This window comes from Pinus tabuliformis, chromosome 5_1, assembly GCF_031772625.1.
Source record: "Pinus tabuliformis cultivar Carrire ecotype Pingquan chromosome 5_1, CPIR1, whole genome shotgun sequence".
NCBI classification, from domain to species: Eukaryota; Viridiplantae; Streptophyta; class Pinopsida; order Pinales; family Pinaceae; genus Pinus; species Pinus tabuliformis.
The window spans coordinates 184,244,554-184,269,264 of NC_142305.1; the positions used below are offsets into that span (position 1 = coordinate 184,244,554).

Sequence of the window (24,711 nt, forward strand, 5' to 3'; positions counted from 1 at the left end):
TATATATATATATATATATAAGAACCTTACCCATCTAAAATGTGTCACCATATGTTGAAATCTTTTTTAAATTATAGAAGGTAAAATTAGATTTAAATTTTTTTTGAAGCAAAGAATGTAAGAACCTCCTTAGCCTACCCGAAAATTTTGCCCTTAGGCCCCTTAAAATTGGGATTTTTTCTCACGACAGTTAGAATTTAACTACATACACTAGTACATTAATCTGATTCACCTCATGAACACTATTATTGAGCTCCATGATTTTATAAATTTGTAGATGTCATGAAATCCCTAACATTCATTGTTTATGTTTGCTACCAATATTAATTAACTTAAGTCTAATGTAGTTAGCCGAGCCATGCATGAGAATCATAATTCGACAGACTTACTCAACCCTTAACAATAGGTAGGAGGGCTAAGCCAGCCTCCTTGAGTACACTTATAATAGTTAATTTAACTATGATAGACTATATCATGAAATGCATGCATCCATGTCTTGTACCCATTATCCACCCAAAGACGTAATATAACATTAAATATAAACTATGTTCCTTCAACATAATGATGATCAGATTCAGACTCAATGGACATTTTACTCATCCACATGCATAAGAGTGAAACCAATTACATGAACACAAATAGTATCATCAACATATATCTTACACAATACAAGTAGAGATATCTGGGACACCTCAATTGAACCTAAATCATTTATCATGTATAGTTATCATCACACCTACAGCTACACATATCTACTGAAAGAATTGAAGTAATATCCAGGAAAAGAAACAACATACAGTATATTCCATGCAACTAACACCAACTAAACCTCACTTGGAAGGAGGAGCACCACCACCCAGCCATGAATCACCTCTGATTCCCCTCGAGATGAAGTTATTGACAAGGATCAACTGCCCTCAATTGACCAGTGCATTGGGTATTTAATACCTTATTTCATGATTTAGTTACCATTAGGAACGTCCTTCTGTATGAACTTTTCCATTTGCCTAGGTCTTATCCAGAAAATCTCGTCTTTATCTCCGAGACGCTTTTCCACATAAAAGCTTTCCTTTATCTCCCACAAAGATTTTTATGTTCGATGGATCTTTATCTCCCATCCATCCAATGGATATCCAATCCATCCAAGCTTATCTAGAATCACATCCAGAAGCTTATCATGAAAGATTCATCTTTATCCCATCCCTCATGGGATTTCAGAATCATCTCCTCGCTTGGTGCTCCACCCTCTAAGTGATTTATTTTATTAATTTATTTAATAATACATTTTCTTTTCATATTACATATCACCTAGCTTTCCTCAGCTTAGGTGTAGAATAGTTTAACCAAAAAAGGAGGGTATCTAACCTAGCTTTCCTCAGCTTAGGTGTAGAATAGTTTCACCAAAAAACAAGGGTATCTAACCTAGCTTTCCTCAGCTTAGGTTTAAAAACATTTAACACACAACGGAGGATATCACACCTAGCTTTAACTTAGCTTAGGTTTACAATAATGTAGTTCAAAAGGGAGGGGTGTTACAAAGAACATGGGGATATTATCCAATATTAAAGTTGAATAAATTATAAACCTTCTATATAGGAATTATGCATAGATTCCTATGAGATACATTTTGGGATGTACATATATACACAATGGTATAAATTGTCTAAATTTAGATATGATAAGCACCTCGATCGTAGTATTGAAAAGTCAAGATATATATATATATATATTGAGGAATAGTCGTAACAATCCATACACCATTCATCGAAACAGTCAACCATCCCAATAATTTTCCACTCGGTAGAATATTAGCAAGGAAGACGAGTGTTTAGAGTGATTTTGAAAGCATGTTTCGGCATAAATTTGGTTCCCATTTGTCCAGATGCCAAACACCATGATTTCCTTTTCAGTGAAGTTCCACTTCCCATGAACTTCCCCATCATTCAAATACGCTACTTGTAAGGATTGGATATTCATGCTAGTTATAAACCTGTGCATATTTTCTAGTTCCTTCGAACAGTCCTATTCACTAGGCTATTTACCGAGCTCATAAAGGATGGAGATCTTCGAAATTTCTTGTCGAGGGAAATTCTATGTTCCAGTGAGATTTTAGCAATCATAAAACAAGGGACTATGATCATCAATGGAAGAATGAAGGGAGTATGAATTGTCAAGATAATGGAAAAAAATCATCAATGCCGATAAGGAAGATGTAAATGACAATGCTAAAGCTTGACTATTGTTGTTTCCACTACATTGCAAGCAGTTACGTGTGGATAGGAGTTACCACAAGCATGAAAAGGATCAAAAAACAAAGGAGCAGATCATCTCATTTGGGGCATTACCATCATGAAAGATTGCCATACGACTTGTCTAAAAGGAGGTACGTTGATGAGGATAGTGGTACACCACCACACCTGATCTTAGTTGTTGCTTATTTTTGTTTTTACTGATTTCGAGCGCCTTATCATAGTTAGAGTTATGTGAGTTGGCCATAGAGCCAATGACACTAATCCATGAAAGAAAAATCAGTAAAAAAAATAAAAAAATGTAGCACTGTTGTTTCCGTTCTTGTGTCGAATGTAGTTCTCCCACTCGAATGGTTATCCACTGATATGAAGGCATTCAAGAGCACATGGAGTAGGATAATGGCTATCCTTTCTCGGTGTCGAGAAAAAAATATCCACCCTATCTTAGAAAAAGTGACCTACATGTCGGAGTATGGAATTGCTAAGTCAAACAAGCAAGAAAGGCTATCAGTCAGCAAATGGCAATTTGTTGTGAGTGGTTATTTATGTCTGCTCATGTACTTACACGCAAGTGGGGTCATTATGTCCTTACCATAAAATGCAATTGCATTCTTCATATAGAGATGACACCAAATTTTCATGCATAGGCTACATACCATTATGATAGCGAGGTTAGATGGGAAAATAATAGTATAAAATAAATTTAGTTGAACATGCTCGATATATGGGTGGCGGTTTTATGAAAATTGTTCACAACTATGATAAAACAAGGCATAAGTTACCTTCTTAATTAGAAATAGATAGCAGACAAGCATCATGGGACAAACGATTACTGTCTGAAAGGAATTCAAATCATTTTTTTTAAATGTTGTGGGCATCCCAACAATTATGGGGTGCCATATTTAATGTCTGCAAACATTCCAACAAAAATTTATTAAGTGCGAATGCAGACTCCAATATTAACCTTATATCAGGATTGTTAGCTTGACAATTAGACTTGGGTAATTTAAAAGTTGTTTTATGTGCCGATTAACAACAATTGTATATGCTTAATGTCCCTTTCTTCTCACAATAAGAATAATTCTCAATTTCTAAGTCATGAAACTCGGGTTGACTCACCAGACAATACAATTTATCCCATTGTTTAGCTTGTGTTGATTTATTTCCTGCTTAAAAGCTTACTATTTCTTTGAAGTATGTACTATTTCTTGTTGTTTCCGTAATGTCAACGATTGTTCCCTTTCTCTTCACCAAATCGCTTCCATTGAGGATTCACAAAACTTCTATCTCTAAAAACAATATCCATAGGGAAAGGGCTATCCCTACCTCCACGCACTAGCGTAATCCTTTCCTTAACCTTCTATACATTGGAGGCTACACAGAGATTAGGACTAGTAAATCCTGTTAAATGATTCAAAGCGTAGTGCAGGAAAATTTTGAATAGCGAGACACAGCTTGTACATATTTCAACGAACATATTCCATCCTAATAACCTATTGGAAGTATGATAAATTATCGTAGAGGGTAAGTGAATAATGTGATTAAATTAATGATGTGGGTTTTGTATGTGCATCGACTTCTTTTAAAATTGTTTGCGCTGACATGTGTTGTTTGGTGTTTTGAATTCAGAAACTCGAGGTCTTGTGGTGGGCTTCATGGTAAACTACCTCCAGACAAACTCTCACTCAATAAGGGAGGAAATGGTGTTGAATGGAATCACTATTGAGCGACAGATTTGAAAATTGTTGCAATATGATGACAAAAAGATTAATTAAAAATTATAGAATCGGATGTGGCCAAGGGAATGGCCGAGCTAGTTTCTTTAAAATGACCTTAGCATAGATATAAAAAACGTAATACACTTTTCAATTGACTAAATGAAATTTTCAGTGTGCCCACAACTAGTTCTCGAGGATGCATACCTCAAAATATATGTGATATTGTAGTAGAAAAAATATCTCCTCTCTACAACGAGAAGTCGTTTGCTCGTTGAAAATCCAGACACCCTCAGATTTCATGAAGTTGCATTTTCTAATACGTAGAGGGTTCGATCATTGGATCTAATGACTTGGGTCCCAAAAGAATCTTTGAAGCAACTATCGACAAACATTGAGACTTGCGTTGATCCGTCTTCGCAAAAAGTCTGGTATTCATCAAGCTTCAAAGGTTATGTTTGATTAAAAACTTAACCACTCTAATCAAACCGTTATAATATGTTGAATATTATTGTATCCATGTGTATTTTACACTATATACAAATTGAGCATACTTTAATATGCTTTAGGTTGGGGAATTAAGATAAGCCAAGGGGTTTGTGTGTTTCATTCTCTATATGTTTCAGAATGTGCAAATATCTATGCCCATCAGATCGATGCATGTGAAAGTTATGAAAAAAATGAGTAATTGGGGAAGTGGGTATTTAATTTTAGACCTTAATGGGTGAAAGTACCACAACATGTTAATAGATATGTCATGATTTCCACAAATACAGGCACATTGTTTTTTCTTCCATCGATCTACAAACTTGGTTAAGCAGGAAAAACAAGGATAACAAATTGAATATTTACTTTGTGTGTTGGACCATTTGGGATAGATGTTTGCAAATGATATAGTATGTTTTTGTGTCAAATTTGTGGCATGAGATGTGTGATAACATAGTGCATATAACAAGGTATAATGGTTAATAATTCCCATCATGCCAAAGGTTGTACACAAATTGAAATTGTGTGTTGAAAGAAGATTCCTTTAACATAGTTTATTTTCTACTTCGCTACTGTGTTTTTATCATAGCATTATAATGTAGCTTGTTATGGCAGAGGGCTTATCCCTGCTACGTACTAACCATAAGCCCTATATTGGCTCTGTAATATGTATGGTCTATTGGTTGAATGTGGTTAATATGAGGGATAAGTGTTGAGTGTTGTCACAATAACTAAATAAGGGATGATAGTATGGATTGAGAAAGGGTCATCCTCAGGATGTGGATTAAGAGAGCTTGTGATTATTGTGTTGTTGGTTATAACATTGATGTAATTATCATATATTATCATGATATTGAAATTATAGCTGGGCATAACTTGTTTTAATAGAGGGAGCCTCTCATTGTATCATTGTTTTAATATTGTTGTATAATGATACATATACCAATGCATTGTCTAGAATTATTTGGTAGTTTGGCTGAGTGGTCATTCTAATACACATGTTTTGAAGAGGATCATGCTTAATATCCATGCATAGTAATGAGTCATATGAATCTTCCATGTAAGCACTTCCTGATGAATTCCAGTATTGGTTTTGAAAGAAAGTAAAAGTCATTGCTAAAAAATCATAGAGATGTTAGTTACCCTAATGTCTATTAAGGGGGAGTATGTTCTGTAGAAGGAAAGAGTGTGATTGACCTAATGATTATATTGGTAAAGTAGTGTGGAGTTGTTGTTGTGTTGTGATAGAGTGTATGTTTTGTTGCTTGTATGTTGGACATAGTGGTGTTGTGAAAGGATTGCTAGTTTGTGACTTGTAAGAATCAAGGGTGTACTACTAATGATGCTTACAAATAGGCATATCATGTAAAAAATTTGGTTTTTCCTCCATGTATGGGATTTGAATTGTTTGAACTATATTGAAGTTATATTTATGTTAACATACATACTTGGGTTGTTATGTGCCAATAATAAATAGGCAAAGTATGCATGACTATGTTTAAGAGTCGAGCTGAACAAGGAAATTGAAGGTTATATCTTATAACTAAAGTTGTTATAGCATGCAGTAGGGAGAAAAAGCCTTAAAAATAATGTTGTTCGATTTTGTTTAAGATTAATAACAAGTAATGAATATGGGAGGAAGATATCATTACTTGAGTGGAGCACTTACTTAGGTTTCCCTCATGAATGAAAGAATCACAATTCTCATAAAACTAAACTATGATTTTGGTCAGAGATTAAACTAGGGTCATCGGGATATAAAAATAACTTATAAATGGTATAATTGCTATGAAAGTATTATACGAAGGTAAAGGATGGTGAGAACATGTTATAGTACAAGACTATATAACCTGCACAAATTGTCATTCAAATTAATCCTTTGATTAAATCATCTACATAAAAATTTATTTGTTCTTCGGTTGGAAGAAAGTATGATTAAGGGGAAACTTAACTTAAACAATTTTCCACATATGCATCTTTCGATGGATATGCATAATGGAACTTATAAGTATCCTTGAGTACAAACCATAGTAATTAATAAGTGACACAAGTTGTATGGACCATTGGGTCTATTAAATGGTATCTAACAATCTATTTAAATAGATTGATATCATATCAATTGAGATTCATAATTTTTAGTAAGAAATTTGGAGATGTTCTCTTATTGGATTTCATTGATAAGGTGTCTCAACAACTCAACAAATGTTGCGTAATTCAAACAGGAATTCATAAAATAGATAATTCATCTTTTGTTTAAGGGTAATTTAATGTTAAATAGGAGCTAACATGTAAGTACCCTGAGATCATAAACACTTACAACTAAAGGGTTGTAGGATTGAAAGTAGTAAAAACTTTCAGGTATAACTACACTAAATTATGCATGGGCAACAAGTTGTTGAGGCATACAAAGGGAAATAGTAAATCATACGTATGATTTATGATCTGACTATGAGTTAATAGTCTACTTTAGGACATTAAGTAGAAGGTCTGATGAAAATATGCATTAATATAATACTATTCCACTCATAATTTAACCAAATGAAATATGGAAATGATCTCCACTTGAAAAAAACTTTCTCTGATTACAGAAATGAAGCATGCTCATAAAAATTCCTTGTCGACTGATCATAGTTGTTTTAATTTCTAGAAAAAGGTAAAAGAATGTTTGGTATGATACTAACATGGTAGGAAAATATGTGGACAAAGTTTCATCATGCAGGTGATACCATGGGAATGGTATGATGGGTCATAACATAGATGGTACTATGTAAAATAGTACATATGGTACCCACATGACTACATATGTTACATGTTTGAAATATGATATGTATATCGGTGTATAATACACAGTGTGTTGAAGTGTGCATGAAGACATTGGGTAGATGTCTGGCAGGACAACCGATGGGTGGTTGCACAGAAGAAGGAAAGTAAGAAGTGGTTCACACATAAGTAACCATGGTTAATTTTGGCATACATATGATTATGAAGATTATATATGATGAACATATATAATGAATATATATATATATATCTATATATCTATATATATATATATATATATATATATATACATATATATATATATATATATATATATATATATATATATGTATATATATAGATATATATATAGTTATGTGAACTAATCTATTATGGAATTGTAGACATATTGACATGGAAAATATGCTAACAAATGTGTTGTATGTAGAGAAACAACAAGAAGCACATGTTCAACAAAGAACATAAAGACTTGATGAATGCAAAAAGCGAACCCGCATTCTTCATATAAAGTGAAAAATGAACAATTGTTGCTTTAGTAATATTAACTAATAGATTAAGTAATAGATTATGATATGTAAAATAGTTAGAATTTTGTATCTATAAAATCTCACAAAAAGTTTGAAAACAATGTTACAGGTAGCTATGAGAGGATAACACTCCTTGAGACCATTGCAGCTATGGAAGATGAGCTATCTTTGTGAACAATGTAGCTATGGAAGAGGAGCACTCTTGTTCACCAATGTAGCTATGGGAGAGGAGAACTCCTTGTGACTGATGTACATCAGGAAAATTGTAGCAGATGGCAGAGCCATGAGAGCTGTTGATTTAGAAACCAACTACATGTGAACGAGGACATGATGTAGTGACACACTGAGGATGTTGTAAAATTTAAGGAGGGGAGTATGTAACACCCCTCCCTTTTGTGCTAAATTATAGTGAACTGATGTTGTGATAAATCTAGGTGTGATATCCTCCGTTGTGTGTTAAATGATTGTAAACCTAAGTTGAGGAAAGATAGGTGTGATACCCTCCTTTGTGGGTTAAACTATTCTAAACCTAAGCTGAGGAAATCTAGGTGATATGTATTATGAAAATAAAATGTGTTATTAAATAAATTAATAAAATTAATCACTTGGAAGGTGGAGCACCAAGAGTGAGGATATTCTTTCCTAATCCCATGTGGAATGGGATAGAGATGAATCTTTCATGATAAATATTCTAGATGTGATTCTAGATAAGCTTCTCTAACGTACCCCTTTGGCCTACCGTGGATGAATTGTTTATTAGGCTTCCAATTCTGTAAGTTTTTATTTTTTTATAGCTAAGATCTGACCAATCTCCTACATAATATCTTTATTGTGGTAGGAAAAAGTATTATTCCTGTTACTATACTCATTTCTTAACAGTTTATACAATCTCATAATATCGCATCATTCTTTTATCCTTTATCAGATCCATAATTGGAACCCTTAGATTCATATAAAAAACTTATATATCAGAACTGTCATTGAATGTGAAGGAATAATCATGGCATGCAACCTATATAATATTCTGGTTAATCCACACCGACATTAATGGAGTATTATCTTACATTTACTATGGCCAGCATTGGCCATGCATCATTAATATAAGTAAGCGTAATCAAGGTGTTTTGACCAACCCTTGGTTCAACATGCATAACTAACTAACTAAACTACCCTTATTGGAATCAATTCCTCTACTTATGCAATTAGAAGGATGATCTCCTAAGTGTCCCACATGCACAAGAGTTACCACTTGATTTTAGATGCAAAAACTATCTTAACACTATTATATTACCATTTCAGAATAATGACTTCAAGGAGACATTACAGAAATCATTATCATCAACAAGTTATACTTATCATTTTCCAACTCCTTAAGCATGGTCAAATGAATACTGACATTCACATAGAGCCCACAATAGATGCAATTATTTCATAAGAAAAAATTAACATAGGTAATCTATTTATGAACAATTTTCACATGTAAATTCTACCATGAATGGGTCCTAGAACTGTTACCCACTAAACATGCTTCTATAGTTGACTTCACACTGGAATGCAACATGCACAAGAAATTTGTCATTCCCATAGTAGAGGTAAATTCAACCATCATTAAGTATGAGTTAAATGGTTTTAATCTCATAACAAGTAGGGATTAACATAAAACACATACCATGCGAGCGAATTTCATCAGATTAGAGGGAAACATCATTAAATCTATTAATACATAAGCATATACTATTATTCATCAAGCATTCTCATGGCGAAGACACTTAAGAACTCTTTTCATAAACAACTAGAACTATAACAGAGAGAGAGAGAGTAAGAATCATCATACACACATTCCACTCATGTGACGTCAACTAAACCATCACTTGGAGGGAGGAGCACCACCACCAAGCCATGAATAACCTTTGATTCCTCGTTTGCCAGAGTTCTTGCGAAGGATCAACTATCCTCAATTGAACAATGCAATGGGTATTTAATACCCTCTTTAATGATTTAGTTACCATTAGCAGCGTCCCTCTTTTTTGGAGTTTTCCATTTGCCCAGGTCTTTTTCAGAAAAGCTCGACTTTATCTTCCATGAGGCTTTTCCTCATAAAATCTTTCCTTTATCTCCCACAAATATTTTATATCCGATGGATCTTTATCTCCCATCCCTCTAATGGATCTCCAATCCATCTAAGGTTATCTAGAAGCTTTATCATGAAATGTTCATCTCTATCCCATTCTTCATTGGATTTTGCAAGAATCTCCTCTCCCTTGGTGCTCCACCTTCCAAGTGATTTATTTTATTAATTTATTTAATAACACATTTTCTTTTCATATTACATATAACCTAGCTTTCCTTAGCTTAGGTTTAGAATAGTTTAACCCACAAATGAGGCTATCACACCTAGCTTTAACTCAACTTAGGTTTACAAACATTTAACACACAAGGGAGAATGTCACACCTAGCTTTAACATAGCCTAGATTTACAATAATTTAGTACACTATTCATGGCAAAATAATCTGATAAATTCATAGGGAGAGGCTATGTTACACAAAATTGTTTATGAAAGAGGCTAAGACTCGAGAAATTATGTCATTTGAACTCACGGATGGATTACAAAACCATGTCAAGAAAGCAGTGAGACCAATAAACTTGACTCAGTATAATGGAAAAAAACCACTGTGATTATGGTCTACATGAAATCAAAATATTTAAATGGAGTTTAAAATTATTAACAAAGATCTTCGAGAATTATGTTGGGAAAGAGTCACAGTACAAAGAAAATCATAAACTTGAGTAGATTCGAACAAAATTATGTACAAAAACTGAGACACGTACCAAGAAATTTCTAAGCATTCTTCAAAACATGTATTTATTCATGAAACTAAGCAGGGCAATGTTACAATATCAAATACTAAACAAACTAAATTCATACACATCTCAGGGTTCTTTTACTAAAGGAAACTAAAATCAATGTTTTGAACCAATATGCTTATTATATTAATAAGATATGTATGGTTTCAAAAAAATAGATCAGTGTTTAAATAAACTCGCAACAACCAAAGAAATAAGAAAGACATGAAAGACTCATTTGTAACCCCTATCCTCACAGGGGATGAAAACGCAGAGTCAGTATATCTTAAATGAGGTTACATATGCCTCATAAACAAATACCCATTACATTTTCTGAATTTAATAGAAACATGCAACTAGGAATGAAGGCATCACATCTGTGAGAGATGAGGAAATGAGAGTCAGCGACCTAGAGTGGCAGTTAAATTGAGGGTTATAATCATTTCCACTTTGCTGAAATTCAAGGGAGTCACTACCACCCAAATTACTGAAAAAGAATCCCTTTTTACCTATGAGGTAAATTCCATGGATGAAATTAGAAGAGTAACCACTAATGACTAGTCAAACTGTATGATAATAGAAATGCATGAGATTAAAAACAATAGTAGGTCATACCTGATAGAATAATCAGTACAAGTGTGCCCTATGGAACATTCACGAGAGAAGTTATAAAATTAATGTAGCATAAAACTAATGTAGCTTCATCACCAAAGACGAAAATGTTGAATGAGATTCATAGTATATACCTCTAGGATAAGGAAATAGCCTCTATTCTAGACCGTCAAATGAGACTAGGTTATCGTGGCCACCAAAATCATTAGATTACACTAGAGCATCTGGAGGAAATACAACTTGCAGCGGACCAGACAAACTAACATGAAAAATAAAAAAACTCTTCCCCATCATTGAAACAAGGTAAAAAAAAAAATAATATGTTACTTGTAGGTGTGTAGGGAGGATCAAAGGAAGCCAAAAGGATCGCAAGAAGGTTGCCTCGTCATGCATGAAAGTCCTGAAAGCACAAGGTAAGAAAAACTCAGGAGCTAAACCATGATAATAACTACAGTCGAATATACCAGTATTCAATGGAACAATTTTGGTAGGAAGAGATAGTTGGAATAACTAGTGATGGAAATCATAGTCATGCATATGCTTCCTCGAGCCAACGTCCAGTATTGGGAGGAAATTGCTAGTAGGGTTTACAGTCAAGTTTAGCAAGAGATGATAGAGAAAACTAGGACAAATTCCAAGGTAAGTGTGAAGATAGGGTTTTAGATTTGGGCTTTTCTTCAAATCCGTCGATCCTTCCTTCCATCATGGTGACTGTTCATGGGAAATAGAGGGCAGTCACCTGCTATCACTTGGGCAGAGGCGACGTGGCATAAACACAAGTGTGAACATTCACCTCCCATCACATCGGTAGAGGTGGCGTGGCATCAACACACAAACATAATAGCCTAGGAATGATAAACAAGGGCATTAGAAGTTAATGATAATTTGGACTAAGTTGTCTCCAAACAGGTGCAATGTGGCCTCATTAACATACCAACCAAAGTGATGGAAGAGAATTAATATAACATAATGTGAAATTCAAATCATAAACAGGGTGCACATGCAAAGAACCATGAGTATATAGTTAATTGTGATAGAAACTTAGTGACTAGGTAATGGTTATCAAAAGCCTCTAAGACCTAATGGTATTAATGGTACCATAACCTTTAAACAAGGAAATTGAACATATTTCACAAGCTTAGGTTATATAAACATAATTTGCAATACATATATAACATTAGATGTGAATGCATAAAGGGGACAACTCTCATAGCATCAATTGTAATATAAAAGGAGAAGAAAATAAAATAAACATAAAAAGGAATTCTTTTTTTATATACAGTGGTGACATTCACTGCAGCGGTCTGACTAGCATAATAAGTGGTGTCCAACATGCATTTGAAGTGTACAAAAGTCCCAACATGCTCACTTGAATGCATATTTAATCGGTTGTGAAAAGGAAACATCATGTATGGACGAACAAGCGAGGAAGCCAGATAGAAAGCACCACTGCAAATACAGGAAAGGAGGAGAATATGATTATGTCAGCAACCATTAAGAGAAAATCAAATGAGAGTGTTAAGGCCTAGCCATAGCTCATAGAAGTGGGTTGAATAGAACCCCTAGTGTTGACTCCCTAAATCCAAGGAAGGAGTTATACACCTGGAGAAATGTTGTCCTACAACAACATAGGAGATAAATCACACTAGAAGGATGGTAGTATATAAGAATGTCTAAATTCTATCACTACACGACCAAAGACTTCATGTTCTCGTGAGACAAAGACATTTCAATGATTATGTAATTCATGGTCTTGGGTGTATAACTCACCTGAAGCTAAATGTTATGAGCATGTTTGTTGTCTATCTTATCATGGATGTGTGTTGCCACATCTCCAACCACATGGCCAAGTTGCACGGTGGTAGCCCCACACCCTCCTCCCTCTTTTACGATAAAAACAACCTATACGAAATAAAAATAACAATACATTAATTAAATTTAATATTTTAATAAATATTTAAATAAAAAGAAAAAATAACAATAATATTTTTTATTTTTCATACTCATATTTATTCATTTTATCAATAACTAATATTTAATTAAAAAATAAAAATATTACTACTTATTTCATAAATAATTAATATTATAAAATAAATATACTAATATTTTTCTTTGTTTAAATATAACATGGTTTAATTATAATTACACTAGTAAGAAAGTCTATTTTGGAATAGGGTTTTCAAGAATTTAATTTAATTATTAATAATTACTAGGTGAATAATAATTTTTAACCTCCACAAAATATTCTAAAAAATTCATAATAATATATACAAGTTAAAAGTTGAATTTTTTTCCAAAAGAGTTAGGCCCCTTTATCCCTTTTAATTAAAAGAATGTCATATGAAGTAGATTTTAGTTTTTGTTGACATGGTGTATTAATGAGACATCCTATTGACCGAAAATAGTAGAAGAAAACATATTTACAAATGAAGAATCTCTTTGGTTAAGAATGTTGTTCCATGTTTTATATATATATATATATATATATATATATATATATATATATATATATATATAATAATAACAATAACCAGCCTCAATCCATTTTAACTTTGGATCTATAAGTGTCAAGAGGGATCAAATCTCTCAAAGATTATCATTTAAATAAAAGTTTTTCCATCTAACAATTTGATGTCTTTAAATATTTAATAAATCCAAAATTAAAATAGATGTATATTAATTTTATTATTAATAATTATTAAAAATTACAAATTATACTTACTAATTTTATTTATTTTTAATGTAATTTCTTTTTTTTGTAATGCTTGGTAGGACCTTCTATCCACCTATCCTAGTTATGTGCCATCCAAAAATCATATAATTTAAGGCGATCAAGAAGGATCAAATCTCTCAAAGTTTATCTCCTTTTTGAAAGCAAAATTTAAATAAAAGTTTTCCCATCCAGCAATTTGATGTCTTTAAGTATTTAATAAATCCAAAATTAGAATAGATGTATATTAATTTTATTATTAATAATTATTAAAAATTAAAAATTATAATTACTAAATTTATTTATTTTTAATGTATTTTTATTTTTTTTTGTAATGCTTGGTAGGACCTTCTATCCACCTATCCTAGTCATGTGCCATCCAAAAATCATATAGTTTAAGGCGATCTACCCAAGCTAGATATACATCTATATCATGATAAGAGTCTAAGTTTATGTCTACCATAAGCATACATTAATAAAAGTAAATGCTATCCCCTAAAAGCTAAAAAACAGTCAGGAATTTGACTATTCCTTTTGATCCTCTGAGGTTGAGTCAACTTGGGTGAGGTCTTCAGCTAATTCTCTTGGTGCATGTGCATCTACCAACTAGATAATACAATGGATATGCCTTTGAATACGATCTAGACAGATGTCATGATTGCACAAGTGAAACTGTATGGTCTATAGGTCCTTGTAGTTTGGCATGTCTTAAAGAGTCATATTTTTAATGTAATTTAACTGAAACAATATATTGAATTGAGGCTTCTATGATCCATAATAGTTGTAAGCAGAACTTCGACGAAAATCACATGAGGAAAGACCTTTGTCAACGCGTTTCGAACCAACTAGTGTGGTTCATCGTCAGGACAAGATGAAGAAACAGATACAGCTAAGCATGTTAAATAGTCTGAGCAGAGACTCCAACTGCTAATTTTGACCTACGGACCCAGTTCCTTAATTTAATTATTATTTTTAATATTAATACATAAAATATTTATTTAATGGTTAGTTTTAAAAATTAATTAATTTATTTATTAATATATATATATATATATATATATATGAAAGTACTAATAATAGGTTATTAGTAAAAGTGAGGATTCAAAATAAATAAAATACTATTAGGGTTAGTTTATTTTGAATCCTTCTTAAACTAACCCTAATAATATTTTATTTATTTTGAATCCTAACTTTTATTAATAACCTATTATTAGTATTTTAATATATATATATATATATATATATATTAATTAATTAATTTTTAATGGTTATATATATATAAATATAAATTAATTAATTAATTTTTAAAACTAACCATTAAGTAAATATTTTATGTATTAATATTAAAAATAATAATTAAATTAGTAGGTCAAAATTAGCAGTTGATTCAACGTGTCCTGACAATGAACCACACTGATTAATTCGAAACGCGTCAACAAAGGTCTTTCCTCATGTGATTTTCGCGGAAGTTCTACTTAGAACTGAAACAATATAATATAATTTAATTAATAATTAAAACTAATACCCAGAAATACCTTGGGTTGGACTGTTCGGGTAAACAACACATACCCTGAAATAGCATGGTTTGGACTCTTCGGCTAAACAACACATTTCTCCCTGCTGTGATGTCAAACATGATTTACCAAGCTGTGAGAAAGAAGTCCGCCATTAAAAATGTTGGCGGGCCACAGCTGTTAAGCCATACAATAAACCGTGAAAAATAAGGTACTGATACAGAAAACCGGGTAATTCAGATATGGAAAAGGTTCAGTCTCTCAAAGCCGGCACCCTGAACAGTTCCCCTATGAATTTATATTTACAAAACTAAACTCTCTCCAGTTTCTAGTGAGGTACCAAGAAAACTAGTGAGGTACCAAGAAAACTCCCTTGTCCAAGGGACAATGAGCAAATCCACATCGAACATAACTTCGTCTGTGATCACTTCAATAATGGCGATTTCAGGTCGTTAACCGTCTTTGCTTTATGGAAATACGAATAAATCACACCAGGATGCCTATGCGAAACCCTAGCGCAACCGCCAAACTTACTAAACCCAGTGCTCTCTTTACTACCGGCAAAGCTTTACTAAATCTCTCTTCGGTAAAAAGGAAAAGTAAATGTCGGCAACCCTAAATATGCGAAGCCCTAGCTAAACTTTACATATGCGACTTCGTTACCCAGCGAACTTGCTAAACTTGCTAAACCCTAAATATGTCACCACCTCACCCAGCCCTCTCTTTACTAAATCTTTGTTTCTCTTTGTTTTTCTTTTTGTTTCTCTTTTTGTCTCATACTCTCTGCGGTTTTACTTCTCCCGTGCGCTGCTCTGAGTAAACTGTGGCACATTGGTCTTGACAAGTCAAATGTTTAGATATAAAACACCTGCAAAATCTATAAAGTTGCATTTTCTTTCCAATGTCTAAGCACACATTAAAATCTTTAAAGTCTGGAAATATCCGTACATCCTGCAAAATCTATAAAGTTGCTTTTTCTTTCCAATATCTAAGCTCACATTAAAATCTTTAAAGTCTGGAAATATCCACAGTAGGTTTAGCCATGTAAATTTATAATTTTATCTGTCTACAGCTTTGAGATTTTACATTTTAATATTCCTCATGCGCTCAATCTGATTTATTCGGCAATGCAATACTGCACCAATCAAAAGAAAATACAAAGAAAAGCAACTTAGAACTGGTACTGCTAAAGTAACATGATACAGCTGAATAAAATTTCTGAAATTTTAGAAAAACTATAGTAGGCCTTCTCGAGAAACTGGATCCATGCGGATTTAACTGTGGTAGGTCTTTCCTAGAAATTGAATCCATATTGACGAAGGGCAGAGCTCATTCAAGAGAGAATATCATCCCCGAAGAGAACGGTAACCTTATATTTGGAATGAAATGTTCATAGCAAATCAAAATATTAAACCCTCAATATTTCTGCACAGTTTAATCTTTTCCTCCATAGACACAAAGGAAATCATCTAATAACAAAAGAAACCCTTTGTACTATAGCAAAATTGTAAGAAATTCTCAGCTCACATCATAACAAAATTGCAAGTTTGCAATATATTAGAAACTTTCAACTATTTGGTTGATTGATTTATAAATAATAACAATAAATATTAAACAGAAAACATCATGAAAACATATCACTTAAACAATAAACAAAGTTTTAACAGACAAATCGTTCCACAGCTTTTACTACTAAACAAGACTAGACTAGACTAGTTGGGAGAGGAAGGCGCAGCTTCTGCATCCTGCTTTACTAAATAGAGAGTTAAACGCCCGTTGGAACGTACTGCATGGAAATATTCACGATGTTGAACCTTCTTCACTTCTTCTTTTATAACCAGCCTTCCATTGCTCCTATAAGACTTCAACACCACCGACGGCGTCTGACAGGGTAAATGGCGTGCCCTTACCAGAGAAGGGAGACAAGGGGGGAAGTTCATTAATGATTCCTTCTTTCTCTGTCCTCCGTGTTCGCCATTGAAGCGGGCATGCAACCCTCTGTAAACAAAGCCCCCTTGTTGTTCATCACCATCATTTTCTCGATTCTGCTTGCGCTCATCATTTGTGCCAACAATGGCTTCACCTTCATTCTGATCCTCATCATCCTCCTCTTCTTCATTTTTCTGATCCTCATCTTCTGCTTCGTCTTCGTCAAACTGAGATTCGATTCCATTGTTCTGGAGCATCTTGGTGGCCATATTCTTCATATTTCACATCATCTCTTCCCAGTGGATCAAAACAATGAGCCTTGCCGTCTGGATTCATTTTCATGAGAGTATACCCTCCAGCATCATGATCATGACCTCTGTGACCAGAGCTCTCTCCCTCTCCCTCATCACTGTGGTGGTCATCAATAACGCTAGCCATGGTGTGAGGGAAGCCTTAACCTAAAGGTTCAAGGTGCATTAATTTATATACACCGAAGAGTGATCAAGTTTGAAGTTGTGTAGGATCAAAGTTGACGGGTTTGTCCATATAATGTGGAATCACGTTCATATAGTTGTCATGTTAACTCAAAAGTTCAAAGTTCAAGATGAATTAATTTATAGACACCCAAGAGTGATCAAGTTTGAAGTTGTGTAGGATCAAAGTTGACCCGTTTCTCCATATAATGTGGAATTGCATTTATATAAAGATATGTTAGTTGTCATTTTAAACTGTTGAATATAATATAATATCTCAGTAGTTTTCAAGTTTGACTTTTTCCAAAGTTTTAGCTGTAATGTTAATGCAACCGTTTCAAGTTTGACTTTTTTCCAAGTTTTAGCTGTAATGTTAACACAACCGTGTCAAGTTGTTGAATATAATATAATATTTTATTAGTTTTCAAGTTTCATTTTTTTTTAAGTTTTAAGTTTTTTTGACATCTATTTTTTATTTTTATTTTGTAGAGATTTATTGAAATCACAAGTTTGATATGTTAACTCTTCACAATTGAATCTATATATGTAGTGGAAAAAATAAAACAAACAACACAAATAAAAAATTGAATACATTTTTTTCCACCAAATTTAAATAAAAAATCCACCTAAAACTACAAAATGTCACAGTTAAATAATACTTCTCTAATATTAATTAAAGTGAACATTAAATATATATGTTCCTATGTTAAATTGCATTGAAGCAATACAACTCACCTCTGCTTTATTGCAATGCATTTGACTGCCTCTAACAAACTTTTAGTTATTTCCAAGCATTGGCTTTCAACTTCGATTTGTTATGCTGATTATATTCAATGTGTTTATTTATTTTATTGGGGTTAATATATTTTTTTTAGTTATTTTTATAATATTATATTTAATAAAATATAATTATAATAATATATAAATATAATAGAAAATATCATTTTTAATAAAAATAATATATATTATAAAATCACAAATAATATAAATATTTTAACTTACTTTGATAACTATAATATTATTTTATATAATTTATACATGATAAAAATAATCATGATAATTAAGATTCAATGAGGCCAATAAGGTATATTAAACTTTATGAAAATGAAAAATTAATTTAATTTTTTAGCATTTTATTTCTATAATATACCACTAACCACTATTAATTTTAACAATTTTGAACTTCCCTAATTATGTGAACAAATTCTACAAGAATAGTCTTGTAACTAATTTTTTCTCAAATCTAAATTATTATCTTTGGTCTTACAATTTCTTTCTCCTATCTAAATCATTGTCTTTGGTCTTACCATCTAAAACTGTTATCTAACCGTATTATTTTAATAATATTAGAACAAAAACTACTTTATCAAATTTTTATATTTGAGCATAAATCCAAGATAATCATTAATCTTAAAAATTAAATATTATTATTTATTTAAACATATTTAAATTACATTAGTTAAATATTTTAATAATTTTAAAATCAATACTATCTATCTAATTTTTATTATCTAAACTCAAATTATAATGTCAAATCATTAATATTATAACTTAAATATTTTTTATTAAAATTAAAATAATTAAATATTTTAAAATCTAGTTAAATGATTTTCCATTTGATTATTATTGAAATTAAGAAAAATACATAAAAGTGAAGTTACACTTTTTTTGTTTTATGTATTTTTATGCAATAGTGAAAACCATAGATAGCAAGAGACCATTAAAATTTGGTGATATATTGTATATATGGAGTTGAGTGTTATAGTGGTCATAGTAGCCAAAGAGTTATTAAATCATTATATTAAAATATTCTTATATATTTTTGTAGAGTCAAAATGTTTTAATTAATAATTATTATTATTATTATTATTTTTCTAATGTAATTTAGTTTATTTTTTATTTATATTTTTATGTAATTTGACCAAATCAAAATGTTTAGATAACATAACATAACATGAGATGACATTACAACATCTCTTCCATATTAAAAAGTACACTAGAATAACAAAAATAATTCATGAATTGGAATTGCAAACAATTAGAATTTTAAGAAAATTGGTCAATGATAATAGTTGAGCTGGTTTGATAATCCAATAATAACCTTTATTATAGTTGAGTTGGTTTCATAATCCAATATTCAAACTCTGTAAAAAAAAGACATAATGGAAATTTATTTATGTTTACGAAAATCTAGCATGGTTATGTTTAGGTATACGACGTATAAGACGAAGATTTACAACATAGAAGTCACACGTTGCCAAAAATTGCTTATTCCCCAAAATTGCTTATAACTCTACCCAGAATACCAACCTCTGGGTCAAGCAAGGAAAGGGATAAATGAGAAGATCATCTTGGAGAATAATGATAACATTAAAAATATTATTACTTCCAAATGTTAGGATAAGGATAAAATGCAAAAATAAATCCTAAAATTAAATCTGACATTTATTAAAATTATAATAAAATCTTATTGTGATTAAAAAACATAGTATATGACAATTCTTGGAGTGCAACTTAGTCCCTCTCACTTAAGCGGAAATTATGCTTTCATAAAAATTGCAAATTGACATATGAAATGGAAAAATTAATTGCCAACTAAGGGGAAAGGATTTCCATAAATTTGGGTCGGTAGTAACCAAAAAAAATATGGAAAAAATATGAGGGAGTTATCCATATGGCATAAAAGCTATGATAACACCTTCAAATTAAGGTGAAATCAAATGTTTCAATTTTTCTTTTGCAATATTATTGATTTTTTTTCAAATTTAAATATTATAACTTGAATTGGTGAATGCTAAACTAATAATGGGTAAAACTGATGCAGGACTCACCCTGCAAAACCCAGAATCTCTCCATCCTCAGGCATATATAAAAAAAATGCATCTTCAAATATTTGTCCAGACAAGACTCCTTCTAGCGATTTTCATCATACCTGAATTGCGGAAGCTTCTCAATTGAAAGTCATAAACTTAAGCATCTTCATTAGGGTACTCATTCTGTATCAATTTCTTACACGCAGAACAAATATACAGAGGGTCTGCAATTAACTGCTACCACGGCGCCCTTGGGTTAATAATCACACTGTGGACCATTATTTACCAATTCCAAAGTAAATACGCCCAGCTCCATTTTGGCTCATTCTTGTATGACTGCCAGCACATTTCCCTTCCTTGGACGGCCCTCATCTTTGATACGCTTCTACTATAGTACGCACAGAGACTTAACGACCTCTGCGTCCATCCCCTGCCGCCATTCATTCTCACAACTTCATTCGATTCAACCTCATCATCGAAGGTCCGTTCATTGTTTGCTCTGGTTCAAATTCTCTGGTTCTGCCTTAATTTGTAAAACCACTGAACTGTTCTCGATTCTCCAGTCGAACGATACCAATCTGCATCTACCAAAACACTCGAACATATATATCGGTGAGATGTAAACAACCAAACACTTACATAACAGTTTTACTGGAATTTGCCTCCAACATCAACACGACAGTCCGCTCAATCAAACCCTATCAATTCTGTCTCCAGTGATTGCTCTAACTCCACGCAGACCACTTCGAATTCAGTTTTGGAATCTGCATTCTTCCACATAATGACAGATTCTGTATCATCCAGACCATGGTTTGTTTTCACCACTGGCACAATCTCTGCGCCATACCCCATCACGCAGTCGGTTCCTCAGTTATAATTCAGTCTTCCACAGATTCTTTCAAAATCCCTCCGTTCATAATTCCACCGCGCTAACCTGGAAATCGACCTTCCAAGCCGATATACGAATACCAACTTGAATCGAACCTCGATTCAATCTTCCTCCAGAGTGATCAGTCCCTTTTCTTACATCCCCTTTAGCATGTGTAGATTGAATTCCATTCAATACATAATTTGATATTAATTAAGAACAATGCTTCCCTCATATGCTTTGCACAGTAAATTAAACATTCTCTAAACAGAACTTAACCAAGAATATATATATGATTCACACAGAATTTCCAGAACAAATTCCTCATCAATTTAGCCAAATGTAATCAATTACAAAAACTCACTTGGTTCATGGCCAGATTTTCAGATCGATGGCCCTTTTCAAATGCCCAGAGGCTTACAAACTTCTTGCCGTCCAAAACCTTACCTCCCTCTCCTCCCAAAAGGAAGTTATATCTCAGTCATACCTAACTACCCCTTTCCATACATGAAAGAATTAGTTACAACTCAATCTTTATCATCTTTTAACTAAACTAGACCACTATTAACTACCTACCCTTATTGAAATTAACACAAATTTAACAACTAAGCTTTCCTCAAGTCTTGCGTTTAGCCACAACATGTGACCATCCTGTCACATTGCTGGCCTGGTCTAGATGCTCCTGCATCAGACTCTCACGCTTGAAAACATTCATGATCTCCCGATCATGTGCTTTCAAAAAGGAACAAAAGGAAAAATAAAATTCCTCCTGGATCCCAGACTTTGTCCCGGAGTTGTCCATATGCTCTGCTCCTCCGTTTAGGCTGCATGTCAGCTGCTGCCTGCTTCATCTTCCCTCTCTAGTCACAATAGTTTGGTGCTGAAATAAGTTTGCCATCGTGTTCAATCTCATAATCTTCTTCTTTAACTTCATGAGTCCTGACCACCTGCGCAAGATTGTTTTCTTGCAGAAATCTTTTAGTCACGTCTTCTCCAAAAGACAAACCAACCTCTCGTTTGCGGGGTCCACGCTCTGGATCACTACAAAGTATTCCACACATCAAACCCTCTTCAGGGGGCTCGCGGAATCGAACAATTTCTTTGATACCCTCCAATATTATATCATCAACGCTAAAAGGACTTTTGCGGACAACAAAAATCTTGCCATTGAGGACATGAGCCAAAAGCATGCAGCAAAACACTTCAGCGAAAAGCTCAACCATGCTTTCACTATGTTTGGACTTGACTTCGCCCTTAAAACTATGAATCTGGTTCATACTCTTGCTTCCACGGTTTCCTCTTGCAAAATAGAGTCCAGTTGGACACATACACTTGAATAGCGCAAGCATATCTTCAACATGGATGTCATCACAAACAGTGAATCGCTTTTCGTTCGGAATGTTGATGTCAACCAACGATGGCATCGCCTCTAGCAAATCTTTTACTTGTAATAATATTGGGGACGCACACCTTCCGCGCATATTTTCCTGATTCCTGAAGTCATCCATTACTGTTATATTTTCTCCTTCTATTCCATGCCGTCGCTCCACCTTTATTGAATGAGAATTGAAGGAATCATCAACAGAGTGATTCTCAAGACCACTCGCTGAGATGGCCTCAATGAGTCTAACATTTTTTACTGTTGTTTCGGTCTCTTCAAACTTTTTGGCGGTGTCAGGATCTTTTGTACAAATTCTCTTACCCTGCTGAAAATATTTTTGTACTTCGCTGATCACTTTTTCTGATGTTGTCAGCCTTTGCCTTCTGGTTTTCCTCAACATCAGTTCTTTTATGTTCTCAATCTTCGCTTCCAGTCGATCTACTTGCTGGTCTTCTTCATTAATTCCTCCTTCCTGCTCTAGCTGGTTGCTGCTATCCAGCTGCATCTTCCTTTGTCTCACACATCTACACTATGTGTCTCCTTTCAACAGAGTTTCAACTTGTTGTGCTGGACTTTTTTCCTTCCGTCAACACTTCAGTGTGTTTATTTAACTCTTTCAAAGAGTTTTCAACTTTTTCCCCTGCATCATCTATTCCAATAATGCTCCTTTGCCTTGGTTCACAGTTGTGAACTTCCTCCCCTGCTTCTGCTTCTTTTACTGCAAACTTTTTGCAGTCTTCATCAGGTACTGGTGCTTTTAGCCATTTCTCCAGCAACTCTAACTCCTTCTCCCATACATTAGCTTCTTGATGGGCGCTGCTTTCTTTTCCTCCTTGATCCTGTTGCTGACTTCTTGTCATTGTCAGCGCTTCTTCCTTTTCTTCTCCAGTTATGTGAACAACAAAATCTTTCATCATTTCATAAGAAAAAAACTTGATTGCAGATTCAGGAGTTACTTTCAGAACATTAATTCCATTCCCTCTGAAAAATCCTTTAAGACCACCTTCTCTAAAAATATTACTAATAGCTGGAATAACATGAGCTCCTGATGTCTGCACCTGCAATATCACCTTCAAACGGTCAAGAGGAGCTGTGGCGGTTCGAGACAAAGCACCAGCAACCCCTCCAGCAATAAGATAATTGGATGCTTGTGTGTGCCTGTCAATACCTTCAGGAATAACTGCTTGCTCCCCAATATCTATGGGGCAAACCCTTTCCCAATACCTGTATATGTTTTCTATGGTTGCCTCATGTGGATATAAAAGGAGAAAATCCCGCCACTCTTCAAATGTTATGATTCCATTATTATCCTTATCTATGTGCTCCACGAAACGCGCAAGTTCTTCATCACTCATTTTAATACCTGCTCTAACGAGTGCTTCCCATAGCTCTTCAGGTAAAATGCAGCCACTGTGTTCCACATCTATCGCCTGAAAAATGCGGTAAAGCTCGAGTTCCTTGTCATCCATATACCGCCGAAACTCCTGGTACTCGACACGGCCATCCTGATTAGAATCGCTAACTTGAAGCAGATCCTTGGCATACTTATATTCGGCTGGTGTCCGCAATGCCTGTAGACCCCGCTCAATTTGCGAATTGTCAAGGTGCCCACTGTTCATTGCATCAAAGAAATTAAACAGACTCCGGATCCTCAATTCTCTCTCCTCTTTCGTCTCCCTCAGGCTGCTCTTGGAAAGTTGCACCTCCTCTGAACTTCCTTCGAGCGGCAACATCGTAGCCAAGGGCATATGCAACAAACGGTCATCAAGCTGTTGTGGAGCATCAATTATCTTATTTGCGTCTTTCCC

The 24,711-nt window shown here is 33.6% G+C and overlaps 1 pseudogene; it reads right to left on the reverse strand.

Moving 5' to 3' along the window:
* Window positions 1-22,382: 22,382 nt before the first annotated feature.
* LOC149164023 (serine/threonine-protein phosphatase 5 pseudogene) lies at window positions 22,383-23,408 on the reverse strand (annotated as a pseudogene).
* Window positions 23,409-24,711: the final 1,303 nt, after the last annotated feature.